The sequence below is a fragment of the Lucilia cuprina genome, chromosome 3 (genome assembly GCF_022045245.1).
Source record: "Lucilia cuprina isolate Lc7/37 chromosome 3, ASM2204524v1, whole genome shotgun sequence".
NCBI lineage: Eukaryota > Metazoa > Arthropoda > Insecta > Diptera > Calliphoridae > Lucilia > Lucilia cuprina.
The window spans coordinates 45,226,633-45,250,750 of record NC_060951.1 but is presented as its reverse complement, the minus strand read 5'-3'; the positions used below and the strand labels follow the sequence as shown (position 1 = coordinate 45,250,750).

The following is a 24,118-nucleotide window of genomic DNA, read 5'->3' as shown; positions in this document are numbered from 1 at the left end:
GACAAAAATTATACTTTCAAAGAAAATTCCTAACAAACACCACCCACTTAAATTGTAAAGAAACTGATTCACATGCAAGTCGTGAAAACATATTACTGGTATTTAATTTAAAATTCTAACACTGATTTCAAAGATACAAAAGATACATTTTTATAACATTTTAAATGCAAACACAGGGAAACAAACAAAAAAAAACAGAAATGAGACAAAAGCTAAAAATACTAAATTTCGTTACATTTTCTTCTTTAACAATTTTCACATCAAAATTTACATATTTTTATGAATATTTTTTTTTTTTGAAACAGGGATGAAACAAACTAACAAACAAACACAGGAAATATAAAACAGAACAAAAAAATAATAACAGTAAAAATATTTTCAAATTAAATTTACATATTTGAACAATTTTTAGACAACCGTACAAATTTACACAAATTTAAAAATATATAAAAAGCAAAAATATGACCGACAATATGAAAACCCTACACCAGTTATACGTTAGTTTAAGGTTTTATGATGCTGGGTGCATAGAAGTCAAATTTCAAATATTTTTTAATGTATCAATCCATCTGAAAAATTACCTAACTATGTATGTATGTATATGTCAATTTAGAATGAAGGATGAGTGGACATGTTATAATGAAATAAAAAAATTATTTAGTATCTATTGAAAAGCTGCTACAAATTTGTGTGTGTTGCAAATATTATTTTAATCATTTTTTAGTATATTGCTGTAGGGTATCAAAGCACTTGTACAAAAATATTGCTTTTCTATGATGTTGATACTATTTTTGAAGCTATTGTTTATATTTTGTTTTTGTGCACATATTAGGTTTTTGTGTTTTTGTTTTTTCCGGGGATGATAAAATTATAAATTTTCATAAAATTTATGCACATTTCAATATTTACAAACATACACATATGCACAAACACCTATACTTATTCTAATGTTAACAAATGAAATGATAGTAATTTTTTGAGATTAATTTTTAATCTAAAATCTTATCACGTGTCATAACACATTATATTGTGCATATATATACCTATATACATATACATAGTATGTATATGTAATTTTAATAATACATACTTTTCCCTCACACATATGTATAAATATTGTACACACATATGTATGTATATGCAAAAAGGAAGCATGTGTATAAAACATGTGACTTTTGATTATTGTTTCTATAATCGGATTTAAACCAGAAATATAATAGTTTATATGACAAAAACCAAAAAAATTAAATAGAATCATATCTGTGAAGTTTTTGACTTATTTTGATTTTATTGTATAGTGTAATATGAAATGATAATATCTAGAAAATCTTGTATATCCATAGAGAATTAAATAATATTTTGTCAATAAAATGAGTAATCTTAAGGTACATTATTACAACTTGGTTATAACTAAAGGTATAATTTTATAATGCCGATAAATTGTTTCTCCTTATTAAATGTATACGTGAATGTAAGCTGACAGAAAGATCTCCCCATAATGTATGGATATCCTTTAAATAAAGGCTTCGATTCTGTGGTAAGAAGACAAAAGAACATAAGTTGATTTTATACCCAACACCACAATAGTTTGTGTTGATGTTTGTTACATTCAAAAATATTGGTTCTACACCAACCTTAAAGTATACCAATCGGTTTAGAATCACTTTCTGAGTCAATTTAATTATATCCGTCTGTCCCTTTGTCCCTCTGTCTGTCTTTCTGTGTGTCGGTGTAAAGCTTGTGCGCATGCTAAGGGTCGCAGTGTTCAAGATAATTTAATGAAATTTGGCACATAATCTTCTTTTGATCCAAAGACGAACTCTATAGAAAATGGATAAAATTGGTTCTTTATTTTGCTTAGTCCTCATACCGTACACCCCCATGTTTGATTTCGTTTTACTTCTATAGTGCATTAGAACACTTTTTCTATTTACAAGTAAAACTCATTATGATAATTAAACATAAATTAAAATCTTTTTTTCTATATATATATATATATATATTTATATATATATATATATATATATATATATATTATATATATATATATATATATATATATATATATATATATATATATATATATATATATATATATATATATATATATATATATATATATATATTATAATATATATATATATATTATTATAATATATATATTATATATATATATATATATATATATATATATATATATATATTTGCATAAGGGTTATAGGGTCAAATATGAACCAAAACTTAATATTGATAATAATATTAATAAGATAATTAAGATTAGGAAAAATCGGGTTTATAGTCGCATCTCAAGATTTCAGTGGTGTTTCGCAAATTTTAAAAAAAAAGATCCTTTTTGTTTTTGGTAAGAACTTTCAGAAAAATATCAATAAATTTTTAATGTATTTATTTTGTAGCATTATGTAAAACATCTACATACTTATTTAATTCGTTATGCCAAAAATCATATTCAATAACTACTCTTCTATCATTATGTAAAACAACAAACTAAAATTCTAATTTAACAAACATTAAGTTTCAATTGACATAAGTATACACAATAACTTATGACCACTTTTGAAAGCATTACTTTTAATGTACTCAAAGCACACTTTATCATGCGTGTCTAAAAAAACCCCATTATTGGCAAAAATGTTCTTTATATTCTTAAAAACATGACAATTATTTATTTCTTTTAATTATAGAAAATCTCTTTTATTAAGTATTTCTTTTTGTTAAGAAATAATTGACAGATGTCCAACTAAATTTGAGACAAAAGTCAATGAATTAAAAATATGTATGTATTTACAAAAGGATACACAACACATGTGTATGTATCTAAATAAAAAGAATATAAATCTGTGACTAAACATTAATTATAAATCATGAATTTAATACCGTAACAAAATATGAACTGATGCCTCCCCCCTCCAAACATAAATAACATCAAAAATAAAAGTAAAAACCACCCATTTATCCCCCCAAAAAACAAGCTCAATGAATGGACACCCTCTCCTACTTATTGCCATCATGGGCATCAACAGCATCATTTTTATAAAGCTACAAAAAATAAAATACCAATGATTATATTAAGGATAATCAAATACATATTATTTCAACTACATGCAACTTAAACTGAATAAATACACACACTCTCACACATACAAGGATACAATAAAAAGCAGTCATGATAAACCCTCTAGACCAAACACTACAATTTACATGAATTTCGGTATATAAAGTACGAGTAAGTAGACAAAAGAGAATAAAATAGATGGAGGTGCAGTACAAATAGTAAAACAAAAAAACATACATACATATATTTCTAGTTAAATATACAAAGTAATTTTGGAATATTTTTTCCTGAAAAAATTTAAACTCACAGATACATTCGGTTGTATATAAATGGTATTACATGTACAAATTTCGAATATTAGACAGAGGGAAAAAATTTGAAATTTGAAACATTGCTCAAATACAAATCACTAGAGAGAAATGTAACGACTAACTAACACATATATAATGTTGAACTAATTTGACAAAACAAAAATATCTGATTGAACACAATCACAACAGCAGCAACATCATTATAACCATCTAGTTATTTGTAGTGGATAGATGTTGTTGAATGAGAATTTCTGTTGGCATGTGAGAAGTTGCTGCTGCTAGACTATATTTCTATTGCCATTGTCGTCGTCATTTGCTAAATAAAAAGGTATTATAATTTAAGTGCAAACGAATATATAACAAAATAATTAAGTGGATAGATTGAGAAATATTTTGAAATTAGAATATATTTAATTAAATACCGCAAAATTTTGGCTATTCCATTGAAAAATATTATATAACCAATAACCTGACATTCATATTCTTATTTGCAAAACCCTTTTTTGATCCAAACTAATCAGCAGTACGTTCTCCTTGAGACAATTAGTTTCTTTTAATTTAGATCTTTTTTAATTTAAATAATTTTTTTCTAATACAAAAAGTCATAGTGACAGATTTTGATTGTAATAAATACAAAACACAGAAACATGAATTATATGTTGTTGTTCTTATTTTTAGCCGCTTACTTCTTCTGATTTAAAAATCACTTCTTTTTACCTTGGTGTTATTGCAATCCGGCGTAAAGAGGTGCTACCAATAACTCTAGTCTAGTTACTGGTGATGTCAAATGTATCCCCGGCTTCGCCATGTTACTACAGGTGGTCAGATTAGTACTGATTTAGTATGCAATTTTACGCTTCGGATATGTTCCTCGGTGTTGTTGCCATCTCAACAGATGTATTGATTCATGCTATGTTACATCCTTTGTCACATAGATCAGTTCATAAAAGAGGAATTCTGATCCATTTTGTTGGGTATTTCGGACTACGGACTAGTGTGATTGTTTGGGCTTTAAAAGGTTAAGAAATGCTCTAAAATTGGTCATTAGATGATTTCGATTGCAATTTATATAATACAATCTATCATGACATCATAAGGGTGGTCAGCATCCGGTACATCCGGAAGATCGATTTCAAATGATGTTAGGGTTTGTCTCCCCTATTATTGACCCTAATTTAAAAAATAAAACAAAAACTTTAATTAGGACACTCTCAAATTCTTTTGTAATTCACCTTTAATGAAATCATTATTTTTTTAATAATTATGTCCATTTTTTTAATTTCAGACATCGCCAACTTCAGATGTCTTCTTAATATCTTTATCGGTAAGTACTATTACAACATCTTAATTCATTAATATTAATTTGTATTTATTTATTTGTTTCTCCTCAAAACTTTTCAAACCAACCACTTTTATATACTTATATATGTATATAGTTTAACAACATCATCTGGTCCTCAGACGAAAAGTTCAATTGCTATAACGTGTTTGCTTTTTGTCCACAAGAAGGCAAAAAATACAGAAAAACTACCATGACAAAATAGAGCAAGTCTATCTTTCACAAAATATTTTTTTGTTTGAGATATTGCTGAATGCTGATGTTGTTCATTCCTAAGGGAGATATGCAATCAAGATAATCAATGACTTTTCGATACCAAATACAGACATAGACGATATAGTCAAACAACAAACATACATATTGAACAGGACAAACACAGACATAAAAATAGGAATTTCGAAAAAAAATGTTCAACCTAAATTCTACTACGTAGAAAAATATGTAGTCATCCCCAATTTTTAAGGTGATTTTTAGTGGCTTTGATGTATTTGTCTTGCATTTCTTATATTCAACCGTTTGTTCGTTGACTTAAACGTTTGGCGTCTGTCACTAGACGTAGCGCTAGGCTTTGAAGGACCCAAGAGGACATTTGGTGTTACCTTGTGTGCATACACTATCATGACCAATGTGCACATTGGAAGTTAAAATATTTTTGAATGTGTGAATATATACATAAATGTACATTTGTATTTTGTAACATTGCTTTTAGTCCTTGGCATTTTAGCAAATAGTCCTTCAATGTATCTGTTTGTGTGATGTTTGGCTTGTGTTTATCATACGATACGATATATTGACAGCATTCTAATGACACGTGTGTTTCACATTTTATCCACATCGTCGTTTGCATATACGAAAAAAGGACATTGTACTCCAATGACATAGAAATTAAAAGCTCTAACGAATATTACACACGTTAAACAAGTAACTCAGATAATATGGTATGAATTGGTCAAGAGCGTATGTCCGACCGCAAGTGACTCTGCATAATATTTATGATAAGTAGATAATATTTATGATAAGTAGATATTTCATATTTGCTGACGTCAATGATAAGCTGGTGCTCACAGTGGTGGTCGATATTAAAATGAAATTGATTTTTTTCTTATACATGATTTACTTTAAGCTGGAAAATGTGTTACTCATTAGCAGTTATTAAAAGGAATTAGTGCTCAGCAAAAAAAAGAGCTTCTAAAAAAGCGAAACAGAAGTAGAATTTACTCCATGGAAGTATTGAAATAGACCCGAACAAGTGATGATTTTATCGAAAGCTTGTCATATGAGGGATGTCCTTTTTATTTGATTCCAAATTCACTACATCTGAAGTCATTCTCAGGAAGTAGTTTTTATGTTTTTAAGTTATTAGGAATTGAAGTTGCAATATTATCCCAGCAAAAACCTAGTAATGGGTTGTACTTCCATAACCCCTTACTTTTCAATGACTTTTTAATTTACGTCTGCATTACTTGAAGTACTTGAGTAACTTTCTTTTAAGAAGAAGTGGTAAGAATTGTGTTTTATAAAAGAGAAAACAATATTGACTTTGTATCAGTTGTTCAGTGCGTAGAACACTTAACTAACAAACAGAAGGCCCTGGTTCCTATTCTCACTGGCTCCTTTTAATTACTAAAAACAAAACAATAAAACATCTTTGTAAGCAAAATATACTTCTTTAACTCCCTATATGTAAGTGAGCGTAGAAGTACTTACCTCCAATGACATCACCGTGTTAAAATAATGAGTTAAAATGCTAAAGAGGAAGTAGTGAAAAGAGATTTTATTAGCATTTTAACTCATTACTTTTCAATGTAAGTATTTCCTGAGATAGAATACAACTAATGTGACTTTGAAAAATTCGAGTACAAAAAAAATAAACTTTTGGGAGTCAATAAACCACAGAAGTAAAACAAAATCATTTAGTGCTACTTTTGAAGTGGTGATAAATGTTATTATTTTGGAAGTACTTCACTTTAGTTTTGATGGGTAGAAAAAACATTTTTAAGATTATGATTATCAATTGATAGTAGGCACCTTTAAAGAAAATTATATCTTATCTTTCTCGTGTCAATCGATGAACGGGTATTCTTTCTCGAGATGTTTAAAAGAGGCTGTTTCTATTACCTTTCTTTGTGAAATTTTCTGAATGCTAAAAACGAGAATGAATCCAACTGTAATAAGGCACATTTTGAGCTTAATTTCAATGATTTGAAATCAAGTACATTATAAGATCAGATCAGCACTTGATTGAAGTAATTTTTACACTGTATTTTGCATTTTTGTGCTATTGTCTAAAATATTCGTGTTTAAAATTACTTCTAACGGTTTAAATTTTTATCTTTTATTTTTCAATTTTAACTGTCCATGGGTGGCTGATGATAAATTCAATATCAACATACTTAAATATTAGATTTAAATAATTTTATTTGAAATTATAAAAAAAATATTTAAACAACAGCTTTATTTTAAAATTATTTTTTAAACCCCTATACTGTTAACAGTTAAGGTCATCTTAATCATTAAAATAATGTTTGAAATATTCATAACAAATTAATTTTTTATTTAAATATTTATTTAAGTTTTCTTTATAACTACCAATACCACCACTAAGACAGTAAATGTTAATGAATTTGTGTTATGCAACACAAATTTGGGTTAAAACCATAAACTTGATTATGTTCTAATTAAGAACATCAGCAGTTTCACAGCACTGAACATAAATTAATTTTATGTCATGAAGATAATTTTCTTGATTCATAAAATTTTCTGCCATATTAAGAGATTACTGTCGAATAACTAAGAAGAAGTGAAACGGTTACGGTTGAAGGATCTTCTTTAATGAAATTTAATACATACTACTAGTACCAGAATAAAACACAAATAATTTAACTTTGAATAAACTGCTGCTGCTTTTGTGTCAATATCAGCAGTGGCAGTAACAGCAGCAACGTTTAAAATTTGTTGTGCTTTTCTTGTTATTTTTTTTCACAAGCTGCTAAAATCATACTCTAAGGATATTTAAAACAAACACTTAAACCCATTTACACACAGCGAGTGTAAATTATACGTCAAGCATGAGCAGCGAATGATATACAACACGGTTATTGAGTATAAAATTAATTGTCACAATTCAGTCATTTAAATTAATCATAAGACAGTTTTCAGCAAATTGCCAACGTTTAATACTACGTTTTGCAGCAAAATACCCAAAGACATAGACAGAGTGAAACAGACACAGGCACAAAACTTTCATACACACCACTTAACATTGACAAAGGTTCAACATCAACACCAACATCGTCATCTTCATTATTATCATCAGTAATGTCTCTTCAGGCTTTTTCTACTTTAAAAATTCACCCGGGGCTAATGATGTTTTAAAGCTGCCTGTATAAGTTATGATAACTACCAAATTCTTCAGATTATAAGAGAGAATACGAAATAAAAATATTCAAGCGTGTAAATTTTTACACCATTTTCAAAGAGGTGTTTTATACATTGTACATTACAACTTTTTTAAATTATTGTTTAATGATTTTAATGTAATTGATATTTACAACTACATATTTCGTAGTCCTTTGCTAAGAGTATGGTTAATTCATAGGCTATAAACGCATTTTTAAAGGTTCAGTATTCCTTTAACGTTGTGTGTAATCGATTAATATTTTGATTGCTGTAGTCACCTTCTTAATTGATTCTTAAAAATTCTGTACCATTCATTTGATTAATAAATTCATAAAAAAATCAATTTTATATTTTTAAAATTTAGTTTATACAATTAATGAATTAATCAAAGTTAAATCTTGTATCAATTATTGACATTAATTGTTCTAATTAATTCGTTATTTAGAAAATAATATTTTTTTTTTATTTTTTTACAAATTTAGTAATTAATACAATTTTGATAATTGATATAGTGAATTTGGAATCAAATAAAGAGGACATCTCTCCTATGACAAGCCTGTGTTAAAATCATAACTTCTTCAGGTCTTTTTCAGTACTTCCATGGAGTAAATTCTTTTTCATTCCTTCCGAAGTTCTTTTTCTCTGGATAGCTATAACCAGCTACCAAGCATTACCTTTTTATTAAGATTTCATAGGAGAAAACACTATTATTCTATAAATTTTTCACTTTAGTCGTGATACGACTATAATTTATGGTTCGTCCATTCATGAATTTAAATGGATGTATAAAATTTCTATATAAAATTTTGGTTTTCTAGTTTTTATAGATTCCCAGATATATGATATTTTGTATTTAATTATATGAGAGGTGCAATACTTCTTATTGCTAAAAAAAATATTTTTCCAAATGCTCTAGCTGCAATATTTTTTATATATAAGATTTTTGTTTTTAATTCTTATTGGAGGTGCCACACCCCTATTTCCTATTATTCCTTAAATTTTTTTATATAAATTGCAATGCTACCCGTACAAACTTTTAGAATTTTTCATGTTGGATGTGCTACGCCTCTATTTTTATACCCTTCACCTTCGTGAGAAGGGTATATATAAGTTTGTCATTCCGTTTGTAATTTCTATAATATAATTTTCCGACCTATAAAGTATATATATTCTGGATCCTTATAGATAGCGGAGTCGATTAAGCTATGTCCGTCTGTCTGTCTGTTGAAATCAATTTTTTGAAGACTCCAGATATCTTCGAGATCCAAATCTTCAATAATTCTGTCAGACATGCTTTCGAAATTGAAAATCAGCAAAATCGGTCCATAAATAACTGAGATATTGGTAAAAATCTGTGACTGCCTCTGAAAATTTCCTCAACAAATTATAAATAAAAGCATAAAAACAAAAACAAGGAGATAAAGCAGTAATATGTTGGTAATACAGCTCATATTTGTTTGAGGGCTGTAATACAGTTTGATGGTGGTAGTACAGTACAACGGTTAATATTTCTTTATGCTACAGTTTATATTTGTTTGTGTGTATGTTATGTGTGACATGTGTGCAGAGATACAAAATAAATAAAAACTGTTTTTTAAAACATACTTGATGAAGGGTATATAAGATTCGGCACAGCCGAATATAGAAATCTGACTTGTTAATTTTCATATTTATTACCCAAAGTTTTCCGAAGGATGACATAGTTGTTTGTGCAAAATTTAAGCTGTCTCCTATTTTCAAATGGATGCCAAAATTGATAAACTGGGCGTGGTACGTTTCCCACTTACAATTTTACACATACACTGAAAAATTCTAGAAGATTGCTTCAGAGTTTAAGCGTTCTACAGGGTACAAACATACATTGATTTTTATACAGGAGTCTGTTAGGGACATAATGATATTAATCACTTATTTAAGGTTTAAATTTACATTTTCCATACAAAAAATACCTCAATAAAACATCAATAACTTTGTTAAGCATTTATAAATATGGGGGTAAGTCCATTCACACTTTACTATATAACCGTATATATATACTATATAAAAGTACCGTATATCTATGTCTGGTTTATAAAGTAGTGAATTTAGTAGTCTTTAGTGTAGTAATCTATATCCAGTCCAAATCAGTTTTACATATTCAAATCGAAAAATCTCTATAACTATGGTGTACGCATATTAAAATAGTTTTTACGATTGACAGATTTTACCTGAATTTCTACATCAATACACATTTATACTATAACTACTTAACTACTTCCTTTGCTGCCATTTTATTTTGTCTTAACTAACTTTAGTTGTATGTATTTAAGTAATTTTTCCCATAGATGAAAATTGACTTAAAACTTGACTTTAAATAAAGTTTATTGCCATTAGACTTGTGCTATCTTCCAACACTACGGCATTATTTCCTACAGCATTTCAATTCTATTTAAATCATTTCCACCTTAAGTGTTTCTTTTAAGACATTTTATTGTTGTCGTTTTTTCTTTTTTTTTTGTAGAATACTACAGAAATAAAGGATTGAGTTTCAAATGAGCCAAGAGGGAAAAATAATAAATGACTATACGAGAGGCTGTGTGAAAAGTGTTAAAAAAAGAAGGAATCACTCGTTGTCTTGTCATTAAATTACTATATAGTGTACTGTCTAGGATCCTTGTCCTTTTATATAAATATCTATGTATCTGCTACTTTTCTCACTGTACTATCTTACAATCTTCTAACAGTAACTGTTTATTGTAGTTATTTATATATTTCCAAAGGAAAGATATCTTTAGTCTTTACAAGGACATTGTTACATTTGCTTTGAATAACAACAATAATAATTATACTGGCAATGAGGAGATTCAGTAGAATGTTTGAATGTGGTTTTAAAATTGATATTTTTATATTTATAGCTGTCACAGCTACAGAATCGGTATTCACCTCTTCCATTTGTATTGCGGTAATGGGGTTTACTTGTTGTTTTTTTTATTAGGAAAAATATTACCCCTAGTATTAATTTGTATGTGTTAATTTAGATTGTGGTTAAATGTTGTTATTCTCTGTGGAGAAATATTGCTAAATAAGACATTGTTTATATTTTATACTGTTGCATGAAATAATGAAATTGTTACTTCTTTTTTAATGTTTATTTATTTTTTTTAGACAATTAAGAACTTCTAAACAATTAAGACGAGAAGAAGTATAATAAAAATATATTTAAACGAAAGAAATGATAAAGCATATAAATATTATAAAGTAGAGTTATTAAATTATAAAAAAAGAGAATTACGAAATAAGCTTTAAGTTGTTAAAATATTTTAAAAGTAATGAAAGTTTTGAGATATGCATTCCTACACTCATATGTATTTGGGTATATACCCAAATACTTTTGGGTATGGAAATGTGTCTTGTTGCTTCTAAAAAGTTGAGGAAAGTGAAAGTATTAAAGTTGTGATGATGGGCCTGAATAGCCCAGATATGGCAGCAAGATCTGTATCTGGGTTATTCGTCACTATCATTTGATCGTAAGTTAACATTACTTTTATGCCAAGTTGTTGCTCTAATAAAGCCGGATGTTACTCAAATCGCTTTCTGAAAGACAGATATTATCATTAAACAACCTCTTCTTTATTTCATTAAAAGCAGGACGATGTCAGAGAAGTTGTTCTACAGAAATCGTTGTAGGGAAAATTTAACATATTGGCATGTTTACAAACTGGCCAGCGACCGGTTATAGCCATTACGGAAGAATATATTTAACTTTGACTTAGAACGTATCCTTTTGGTATTCATGATGGGCGCAATATTTTTTTATATATAGGTTGTTTCCTTATCCCTCTTCCTAGATCCAATAAGTTGGAGCTTCTTCGCTTTCAGATGCTTCTATTTTATAAGAGGAACACTAATAGGTGACCGACTTAGCCAAAGTATCCGCTTTTTGGTTGTCACTTACATTTGTGACTTAACAAAGATAGCGTTAATGTCGCATGTCTCACCATATCATGAGAAACCCGACATTCTTGAACGATTTTAGAAAGGATTTTATATATTTATAAAGAAAAGAGATATTTCCGCTTAATTTCCTAAGACACTGAATCTGCTTTTATGGCCATTACTTTAGACTGCGTTATGCTGCAGTATTCTGGCAGCCAGATTAACAGTTGTGTATATAACTCCTTGCATTAATTTTCTTGAACCATCTGTGGACATTTAAATAACATATTTTCTTATGTGTTTTGTATCTTCGTTAAATCCTGTTTAAATTGTGATCCCTGATATCTAAAAACCAAAAAAAATATAACTTATAAAATAAAATACTTAAATTTTCTGGTTCGTGTCTAATCCTTATTTTTTCAAAAATCAAAGGATTAAATATATACCGTTGTATATAATCGATTAACTTTGAACACTATATTAGAATCAAGAAGAAAATCTTTAGATATCATCTTTTGAAAAATACTATGTATTTTGTTTTGTATTAAAAGAAAATTATATATATAAATTTTCTCTATAAAAACATGCTGTTAAACCGGAAATTAAATTTGTCCATTACTTCCTATATACTTTGAGATTTTTTATACCCTACAGCACTTTAGTGGGGAGGGTATATTGGGTTTGTGCTGATGTTTGTAACGCACAATAATATTGTTCCTATACCCACCTTAAAGTATACCAATCGGCTCAGAATCATTTTCGAAGTCGATTTAGCTATGTCCGTCTGTCCGTCCGTAACATTTGTAAATAATACTTTGGAATTTTTATCTTTATTTATTTTGATTTGAAACACATATAGATTTTTTTGGATTATGTTAGTCATGTAGTAAATGAGCGTTAATTATAGCTTCTAAAAGACATGATATTAGGGCTTCTTAATCAAGATATTATTCTGAATTCTAAATTTATTTTATAATAAATTTCTGCTTAAAATTGCGTAGCACATAATCTGGTCGAATAGTATCGGTTGTATGTAATCGAAAAACGAATCCGGAACATGTCCCATTTTGCTCTTAATACAAATATGTTTGTACTATATATGTATACTGTACATATAGTACATTTAAGCATAAACGTTTCCATATACATTTCCTTTATTGGAGTTGAGTTAAAGTATATTTATATAAGACTTAACTTTGATGTTTTGTCACTTAAAATTAACAATAAAATATGTACATACGAGAACTTTATTGCAAAAATAAAAAAAAATAACGACAATATTTAAGTACAAAGCAAAAAATAGAAATATATATATGTTCTACTTATAAAATAAAATTGTATTAAGTAAATCACTTGACAAAATTCACAAATAACCATATACTAGGCAAATATATAGAAACATTTTTCTTAGTATCAGAGTATGTTAAATATTAAGTGACATCGAATTTTCTGTTAAATTTCTTTTGGTACATACATTTTATAAATACTTCTACATAAAATACATTTAGCAACTAACGACAATACAAATATCATCTTGCTTTATTGTTTTTTGAAGTAACGAGGCAAGGTAGAAAAAGTCATTTGAATCATATTTTCATTTTAAATTTTAACTTTTTTTACAGTAAAAAAATAATTTTTTTTGTTTAAAAATCGATTTTTTGTGAAAAATTTAAAATTTAAATGTAACAAAATTTTTTACTGAAGAAAGGACTTTTTTTGAAAAATGCTTTTTTAGGGAAAACATTTTATTTTTAGTGAAAAATAGGTTTTTTGCTAAAATTTTTTATTTTAATTTTCTTAGATGTTTTGATAGATCAAGATCATTTTCAAAGTCAAACGTTATTTACTAAAGTCAAAGTGGTTTGACTTAATTTGTGGCCTCACGATCAAAAGTGTTTTAAATTGAACAAGTTATAACCACAAAAGTAATTTTAAGTTTCTGAGGTTTTCGACCAAAAAAAAAAATCATAAAATCCAAACCAAAAGTATTTTATTCATATTAAAAACCTTTCAGAATTGTCTACACAGATTTAATGATGGTTACAATATAAAACACAATAAAAATAAATAAAATAGGAAAACCAAAAGAAAAAACAGAGGAAATGCTGACTTTCACAATTCTCATGACATCATTTCTTGAATGGATATGATTTTTTTTTTGTTCAGCAAATACTATGTATGATTATGTCAAAGGCCATACACACATACATATGTATGTAATATCCTTTGTATGGCTGTGTCTGTTTATTGTTTATAGAGTTGAGTAAAAGTATTTTAGTATGAGATATTCTAGGATCTTAGTAAATCTTTGGTTAAAGTACCCGTTGGCACTAAGTTGAATTGTGTTGTATTTGAGTAAAAGTATGTGACTATAAGTCCGCTATATTTAGTTAACCCATAGTAACCATTTCAATGTGTTTTTTCTCTTTTTTGACATATAAGCATACACACACACATACACTCATTCAGTTACTCATTGAGCAAATATACAACACGTATTTATTATAGTCATTGCTTATGCGATGTTAAGCCATCCTTGACAGTAATCGTGTCCTTGTATTATGTCGCATACTTACGCACATAAATAATGGCTGAAGCATAATTTTTCTCCTTGAATCCTTGAGTAAATAAAACAAATAACAAAACGGCGAACCGAGAAGAGTTTGTACAATTTCTTCGTTTCTGTTTCTGTTGTGCTTTTGCAAGCACTATCTAAACACACACACATATGTATATACGAATCAAGGATCTAGGCAACCAACCATGGAAAATTTATTTGTTGTGATATTTTTTAGTTAGCTTGTTTTATGTGTTTTTTTGTTTTTTTTTGTTTTAAGTATTTTCTATTTATTCCCTTTTTTTATTGAGAGCATAGTCTTAGCTTGTTTTTCATTGATATATAAATAAACAATAAAATGCAATGTGTTGGTGTGGGGAAAATACAGTCTAGCTTAGAGGAAAAAATAGATCTTTCTTGGTTGAAATTTCCTTTTGTTTGTAACTTTATCTATGTATACTACGAAGAGTTTTGAAATTGGCGTTAGGAATCATAAAAATATCATTCATTATTTATTTAATAAAATTATAATTGGTCCAAGCCTGTTCAGTATAATCTGTGAAATGCCACATTTGATATTCAAGAGTTGTTCACATGTTTCTCAAAAAGCGCAAATAATCGAAGAGTTTATCATATATACAAATAACTAGTTCCAAAATGCACCTTATTACTTATATAGTCAAGACTACGAGGATATTTCAGAAATTTTACCGTACTCTTTTCGATTTTGATCAAACTCGGTACACACATTTCTTGTGTTGATACGGATACAAATTTGCAATATAAATAAGAAAAAAGTTCATTTGTACAGAATTTCGTTGAAATCGGATTGGGTCATGTTCAGTAGTCAATACTATATAAAAAAATCAAAGAAATTTACACAAAATGTAGGGACTCACATATAAAAACCTTTCAAACTTTGAATGTAAAATTAATAATGTTCATCCTGAACCTATATTTCCATAAAGTATGAATTCATAAAAAATTCTTAATCCTTATAATAACATTTCCATCCATCCCTACCAGGCATTTAAAAACCTACTCTCATATTGTCATTTTAGCTTGTTTGTCAGTGGCTGTGTCTATAGATTTGTTTATATCAAGTACTTGTTTTGTCCTTGCCACTGATATTGACTATAATCCTTTTTGCATTGTATTATATTGTAATGTATCGTATTGGTTCGGTTACAATAAAAACTCAAACACTACATTAAACAAAAACATACAAACAAATTGAGAATGGAACAAACCAAAAAAAAAGGGAACAGCACAAAATAACAACAACAAAAATAAACAACACAATTCTTGACAAAAGTTGAAGGCAAAAACAAACAAAAAAACTACAGAAAAAATAATAAAATACAAAAAAAGGACAAAACCAATAAATATCTTTTGTTATTTAAGCTTGAAAAACTACTTTGACTATGGCTCCTACAACTGACATACATACATAGGACACTCATACAAATTAATATGGTTGTCTATGGCTTAGTGTGTGTAAAAGCGTGTGCTTGGGTGTGTAAATATGTTAGTTTTATGTTGTCCTTTTGTGGTCGCCAAATGCCAAAGCATGTCAAGTTTAACTTCTTTATTCCTATTTTTATTTTTGTATAATATTTCTGTTGTATAGTTTAAGGGGTCTTTATGTTTAAGTTAATGTAAGCTTTTTAGTATGAGAGGGTTTGTGTATTCTTATTTATTTATTCGTCCTTTTTTTATTTAGTTCTTTATTGTGAAAATAAAAATATTACAGAATCAAGCCCAACAATTCTTGTCTAAAGTGCTTTATTGTCATTTTACTTTGACAATTTATTCTTTTATTTCTTTTGTTTTTCTAAACACTACCATTTTGTCATTCTCTCGGATGTCTCTGTATCCCTTTTCTTTCCGCCTGTGTATTTGATATTTTATGTTAGTGATTTTCTAATTTTACACTTTTTGATTTCGTTAATTTAAAGCTGTGATTTACAATGTTCTTCTAATAAAATTAATACTTTGCTTTAGTTTTGTTTTATTTTGCTATTTTATTATACTGATGGAAATATACATATAGAAATAAAATGCATAGAACCGAGAACAAAGAGTAATATGTTTTAAATCTTGTTTTAGTTATTTAAATGTCAACTTAGTGGCACAAATTACATGAAAGTCATTTGATAAGAATAAAAGCTCGGAAAGTGTTTAAATTAAGTGGTATTTGTTGGTTTATATTAAAAACGTTTCATAGGGATTATGTAGTTATATTTATATAGCACATTTATATATAAAGGCGATAGATAAAGCTCGTTAAAAGTGGATTTAAGAGATCACTTGCTCATTATATTCTAGAGTCGGAAATCTATATCTCTTTTAGAGACAGAGATATATGACTCTAAGACAGATGCAGATTTCTGTCTCTTGAACATGTATATAGAATTCTGCATGTAGAAGAGGTATATATCTCTTTCCAGCGCAGAGAATTCTCATACAAAATAGAGTTATCTCTTCAGATCGGAGATGGAAATATGTTTGATGATAAGATATAGATCACTGTTTTAAGATTAGATATAGAAAAGTCATTAACTTTAGAAAATATCTCTATCTTTTTTAAAACAGAGATTGCATTTTAAAACTTTCGTTAAAGTTTCTTGAAAATAAATAAATAAATAAATAAATAAATAAATAAATAGCGTACGTTGTGTAAAGCCATGTTAATAGTGCTACCTGTAAATATAAACTTAGATTCTTAAATGTTTCAAATGAAAGAAATTTAATTGGTCCCTTCCACTAATATTTTTTACCGTTTGTTAAAATCCAAAATATATTTCTTTAATGTTTGTTATCAAAAGCTTTTATACATTTTATAACTCGTTTTGAGTTTTTTAATAGAAACGCCAACAAATTCTAAAGAGTCTGCCAAAGTGGCAGACAGCAAACAAAAAAATAATAAAAAAAATATTGCAACCGTTTGCAAGGTTGTTGTTGACACTAGATAAAAATTAGAAAAAAATAGTAATAGAAAGCAAACAAATGCAAACAAACCGAAAGCTAGACAGACAGAAAAAATTATACAAAAAACCTAAAACCTCTAAAAATGTTGTCTATGTTATACTTTTTTTCTCTCTCCCAATATTGGCACTTTGAAGTAGGTCTGTGTTTATGTAGGTGGCAAAAACTTAGTCAGTTTATATTTAAGATGCCAAATATTTCACAACTATAGTTTAGATGTTAAAATATTAGAAAAGAGAAAAAAAAACAAAATTATTGATTGGCTGACGCCATGCTATGCCACGCCAGAGACATTACCCAACAACTAGGAAGGAAAACAACCAATTTGTTGCTTTTACTTCCGGCTAAAACAACGAAGTAAGTACTAACTGTATAAGTGGTGGTTGGGTAGTTGAATCAGTAGTTAGTTTTCTTCTCTTTGTTTTTTGCATTTTTTTCTTTGGATAAAATAGATAAAATATAAAACATTACACTTTTGCAGTTGTATTTTTGAATTGTTTGTGCAACATTTTTTTGTTGCTAAAAGTGTTTGTATTTTATGAAGGTGGTATTGGTTTTTAACGTTTTATGGTTGTTTGCGTTATGATAGCATGAAGTATGAATGAAAGTTAAGAAAGCAGTTTTCGTTAAATTAAATTATTAAAATATTCGTGTGTTTACCCACGACTCACTTATGTATGTTTGTCATTGACAGTGACAGTGACAGTCATGCATTTGTTACATGGTTCCCGACTGTTTTAGTCAAAGACCAACTTATTTTTTGCTATTTATAAGTACAATATATATGGAAATCTAGTGGTATGATTGTTTTCGTAAGGATAAGAAAAAGGGTGGCAATAAGTATAAGTTATCTTTGTGGGAAACATACTGTGTAAACACTCTTTAACTTCCGCTGGAGTACTTAGTTGTCTACATTGCTCTTCTTTTTATCTTTTGTTTTTGTTAGTACTGCAACATTGTTTAGAAAAGTTGCTTGCTTGTTTGCTTGGTTCATTCGTGTACTCGTTACTTCACAACTGGCTTGATTCATTCATCAATATAACTTTTCCAATTTTATTTACAGATGGATCTTTGTTCTTTCGATTGTTGATGATGTTTAGTGGCGTCATCAGCAAAACCCTCTTCCTAACTGTTATGTGTAGTTAGTCATGAGGAGTTTGTTGATTTTTCGTTATCTTTCGTTTATTCCTAAAAGTATGTGCACATTATTAAAAGGACCGTTTTTGTCTATAAAATGGCACAGTGTCTTAGAAAAATTACATGTTCAATACTTTTTATAAAGAAATATATATTCCATAAAATTCATATTTTCAACTATTAGAAATATTTTTTGTTTTTCAGTTCTAGTTCAGTTCTAGTTCAGTTCTAGTTCAGTTCTAGTTCAGTTCTAGTTCAGTTCTTGTTCAGTTCTAGTTCAGTTCTAGTTCAGTTCTGGTTCAGTTCTAGTTCAGTTCTAGTTCAGTTCTAGTTCAGTTCTAGTTCAGTTCTAGTTCAGTTCTAGTTCAGTTCTAGTTCAGTTCTAGTTCAGTTCTAGTTCAGTTCTAGTTCAGTTCTAGTTCAGTTTTAGTTCAGTTTAGTCCCACTGTATAGGACCAGGAACTCTACAACTGAATTTACTTCTTTTTTTTTGCATTTTATTTTTGTTTTTATGCCAAAATACTTCAACCATTTTTCAATGTTTATTATTTTTGGAAAATTGTTCTGTAAAATTTTACTATTTTGCGGTTGTTTTTACAGTAAACACATTATTTGCATTCAATTTTAAACAATGTTTTTATGAAAACAAAACTTCACAACACTAACAGTGAAATAATAGAAAACAGCAACAACAGCTAATGTTTAAACTAATAGAATTTCAATTAACTCAATAACACTATTCAAATTCATGCTTATATTTATAAAATTAACATAGTAATAAAAATTAATTAACTGCTACAACACCAACGACAACTTATACTGCTATTATAATTTTCTAAGCTGTCAAATAAAATTAATTTGCAATTCATTTTTATAAACACATTCGTTTTTCCAAAAATCCACCACTAATCCACAGCACTCACCCTTAAACATTAAAAACAAATTTAAAATAACATACAGTTCACACTACAAAGAACACACAATGTTTTTGCTGAATTTTAATGAATATTTTCCTATAATCAAAAATACGAAACTTGTTTTTTTTTGTAATGTTAAAAAAGGCAAAATCGTTAGAAAAAAATCAACTTACAACAGTACAAAAAAATAGCCTGGGGTGTTAATTTCTATATATTGATATCCTGATGTGCAGATCCTTTCGTTTACCTCCTGTTGTGTAGTTTTAACTTAAAGTTTTATCGTAATCATCACCGGCGTCATTATTGGTTGTCCGCCACGTCTCTGTTAGTGAAAATCTAACGCTTTTTTCGTACTTTTATCTCTGGGGATTTTAAATCACACTGTCACCCTCTTCACATACCAATGTACACATATATGCATACATACACATGAATGTTGTCATATACACACCTACACATTATTTATAATGTGTGTGTTGATGTCAATGTTTATTGACTGACCATTATTGGTCAAGTGCTATTTAAAATTAGTTGTTCGCATTTTGTTTTATTAAATATTTTTTCGTTCTGTTGTTGCTGTTTGAACCATATGGGAGAATTTATTATTTTTCATTATTGATTGACATGTTAGACGAATAGAGCAAATAAATTGTTGACCTGTTAAATTCTGGATTATTAGGGCAATTCATTTGTCTGTCTGCTTTTATATATTTTGTTTTCACTACAGTTGTAAATACTTATCTTTCGTCGCTTTGATTTGAAATTACTGTCCTGTTGATAAGTTATTTTTAAAGGCCTGAACAAAAACAAGAGGGGTTAATATTTAAACAAATACTACATTCGATGTAATTAAATATCTAAAATGCGTGATAATAAAAAAATGAACTGAGTACTATTTTGTGTCCATTATATTCTAAGTACCATAAAGTGAAAAAACTCAACTTTTTCATTTGTTAGTGATATTAGCAGGATCCTAAAATAATAGACTCAACTCCATTATCAAATCATGTTCCACGATTTACCCATACATTAAATTTATGTTGAATTTTATTATTGTGCATCAATACTACTATTTGCGCATATAATATAAAGCTGAACCTTACGCGAGATTTAAGGTATATGTGAACATAAACGTAATTTTCTGAAGAGTTGTAGTTCAGTTCTAGTTCAGTTCTAGTTCAATTCTAGTTCAGTTCTAGTTCAATTCTAGTTCAGTTCCAGTTCAGTTCTAGTTCAGTTCTAGTTCAGTTCTAGTTCAGTTCTAGTTCAGTTCTAGTTCAGTTCTAGTTCAGTTCTAGTTCAGTTCTAGTTCAGTTCTACTTCAGTTCTAGTTCAGTTCTAGTTCAGTTCTAGTTCAGTTCTAGTTCAGTTCTAGTTCAGTTCTAGTTCGATGGTCGTATGAATTGTGGATTTGTTCATACATTTATTCATTAAATATTTGGTTATGCAATCATATTTTTTTTATTTAAAAAATAATCCACATATTGAAATGGACTTTTTGGGGAAAAAGTGTTGCTCACCTTGAATTTATAAAAGATAAAACACAATATATTATTAACATGTATTTACTCATTTTTCTATTTATTCATTCATTTATTTAGACTTTTATTTTATATTTAGCTTAAATTACATCATAATAATTTTACTTTTTCTCTGTTCATTTTAGGTTCAGTTTGTTTGTTTTTTTTTTGTTTTGTTCACTATTAAGTCAATTTTGAACATAATACTATAATAATAAATATATTTATTTATAATTTGTTATAATTTAAAAATTATAATTTTATTTTAATTTGTATTGTTAAACATATTATTTGTATATGCATATTTAAATAATTGTTTAAATATATAATTTTTTGTTACATAATTCGTAGATGTGTATCATATACATACACATAAACTTTTGAATAATATTTTATAAATTATTACAAAATATCACATTTTAAGCCTTTTTTCCATTAACCATAAACATATTTTTATAGACATTTACACAAGTACAAAATTAAAAACTTATTTAAATGCAATCAAATATTTTGTAGTAAATGCAACATAATATGAGAGAAAATTAAATTGAAATAATTAAAATATTATTATTTAAATATTAATTTTTCTTATACATATATTTATAATATATTTTTTATAAATATTAATGTTTTTTTATTTTAGTCTTTCCTTAGTTTTTTTTTTGTTTTATTGTGTTTAATTAGTGAAAAACACACTTATTTTTTATGGACATTTATTGTGTTAGTTAACAAAATTGTTGGTATTTTTTTAGATTTATTTAGTGCATATTAATATAAAAATGTATTAATTTATTATTTTGTAATTGAATTATTTTTTTATGTACTATCAACATGTTAGGGATTTCATTATGGATTTTTTTTTAAATTTAATTTAGAAATGATTTTGTTAAATACATATTATAGAATTAATTTTAGTAGTTTCTTTCATTTTTAGGTAATCAAAACCAGTGGAAAATTTGACGATCATAAACTAACGAGGTGGCCACACTATATTTTATTTTAACAGAAGCCCTAAGGTAGGCAAAGTATTATTACAAAATATATTTAAATATTTGAATTTATTGGTTGTTTATAGTAGAGCTCTTTAAATATTCGTGTTTTTAATGAAATATTTAACACAAACCTTGATAAGACTCTGAGCAAATGTTTACTAGAAATATTAGCTAGACTCAAATAATATTTTTACTAAAAACGGAATCTGGACTCTCAACTATTTCCTAAAATATTTGATCAGAATTTGAGCCACTTTTTACGTCTTTTATAGAAGGATCAGATTCTTTTTAATAAAAAGTTTATCAGACAGCTAAAAATTTGACCCACTTTATTACTACAAAAGTTGGTTAGAACCTGATGTTCAGAAACATTGTATCTTGAAAACTGCATCAAATTCTCAGCCATTTTTTTAAATAAAAAGTTTATCCGATACTGAGCTCCTTCTTTTCTAAAAAAGTTGATCAGATTCTGAATGACTTTTTACTAGAAAAGTAATTATACTCGACCAACTAAACTTATATTTTACAGGAAAGATTGATCAGATACTGAGCAACAATATATTAGAAAATTTGATCAAATTTTGTACAACTATTTAGTATAAATATCGAACAAATATGACAAAAGATTAATTAAGGAATCCCTTTTTTCGGCGCCATTCTATTTTACATAAATTATTTAATCATATTATTTCTGCACATTGACCTTTGTGTGTGACATTATTATCTATAGTTCAATCAATAAATTTGTTGAATTTACTAGTTTTTTCTTCACACATATTTACATGGCAAATCATGTATATTTTATTTTTTCATTTTATAATTTATAGTAAATATTTATATTTCATTAAAATTTTTTTAATTTTTTTTTTTGTATATTTTAAATAATTTTCTATTTGTTTGTGAGTTTTGTGCATTCTTATGTTTTTTTGAGGGGCAGTTACATATTCAGGTTAATTTTGTATTTTAATATTTTGAAATTGTTTGAAGGTTTGTTTTTTTTTTTGCTTTTTATGGTTTTCTATAAAATTGAATTTAATTCTGTTGTTTGTGCTGTAATGGTGCCAAAATACATTTATGCAAATATTTATTATTGTAGTTGGAATTTAAGTGCAGCGTATTTTCTTTTCTCAATCTATTTTTAGTTTTTCTGGATTTTCTATTTATTTGAAAGGGACGTTCCGTTTTGTTAGTATAAAAAGTGATTTTAGTAGATTAAAAGAATAAATATATAAAGAAACCACCATCAATCTAAAATGAAAGAAAAAATTTATTTTAATAAATGGATTTTTGATAAAATATTTTTTATAAAATATTCCACATACGCAACCGTCGTATATTAAAATCTTATAACAAATGAAAATTTAAAAAAATCTATATGAGAAAATTATAAATTATAAAACGAGAAAAATTGAAACATTTTTTTATTAAATAATAGATTTTCGAAAACTTTTAATAAAAAGAGAAAATTTAAATATTTTTTATAAAAAAAAGAAAATTTTTAATATTTTCCAGTTAGATAAACTTTTGTATATAAAGAAGACAATTTCAGATAAATTTCTATAAAAATAGAAATTTTCAAATATTTTTTATAAAAAAGATAAATTTTAAAGAAAGATGATCTTTAACATTTTTCTGTTAGATAAAATTTCGAAATTATGTTTTTTTATAAAATATTCCACATACGCAACCGTCTTATAACAAATGAACTTAAAAAATTTAATAGCGAAAAGATAAAAAAAATTATAAAACGAGAAAAATTCCAAAATTTTTTTTAAATAATAGATTTTCAAAAACTTTTAATAAAAAGCAAAATTTTCAAATATTTTTTATAAAAAAGAGAATTTAAAAAAAATATATTTAAAATTTAAGGGTGTGAAGTTAAATTCGTCGGCCAGATACGTCCCACAACACATTTGTCAAATACGTTCCACATACTGTAAAATTCGTTTTCAAATTAAATTAATTGATTT

General features: G+C 27.2%; 2 long non-coding RNA genes across 2 annotated transcripts in view; one reads left to right on the top strand and one right to left on the bottom strand.

Moving 5' to 3' along the window:
* Positions 1 to 22,173, top strand: part of LOC111680573 — a 119,481-nt gene extending 97,308 nt beyond the window's left edge. Inside the window, exons 3-4 of the long non-coding RNA XR_006940402.1 lie at positions 4,670 to 4,708; positions 22,091 to 22,173. This is a non-coding gene — a long non-coding RNA (uncharacterized LOC111680573). The remainder of the gene's footprint in view (positions 1 to 4,669; positions 4,709 to 22,090) is intronic.
* A 963-nt stretch (positions 22,174 to 23,136) lies between these two features.
* LOC124418796 overlaps positions 23,137 to 24,118 on the bottom strand; it is a 4,272-nt gene continuing 3,290 nt past the window's right edge. The window contains exon 2 of the long non-coding RNA XR_006940214.1: positions 23,137 to 23,396. This is a non-coding gene — a long non-coding RNA (uncharacterized LOC124418796). The remainder of the gene's footprint in view (positions 23,397 to 24,118) is intronic.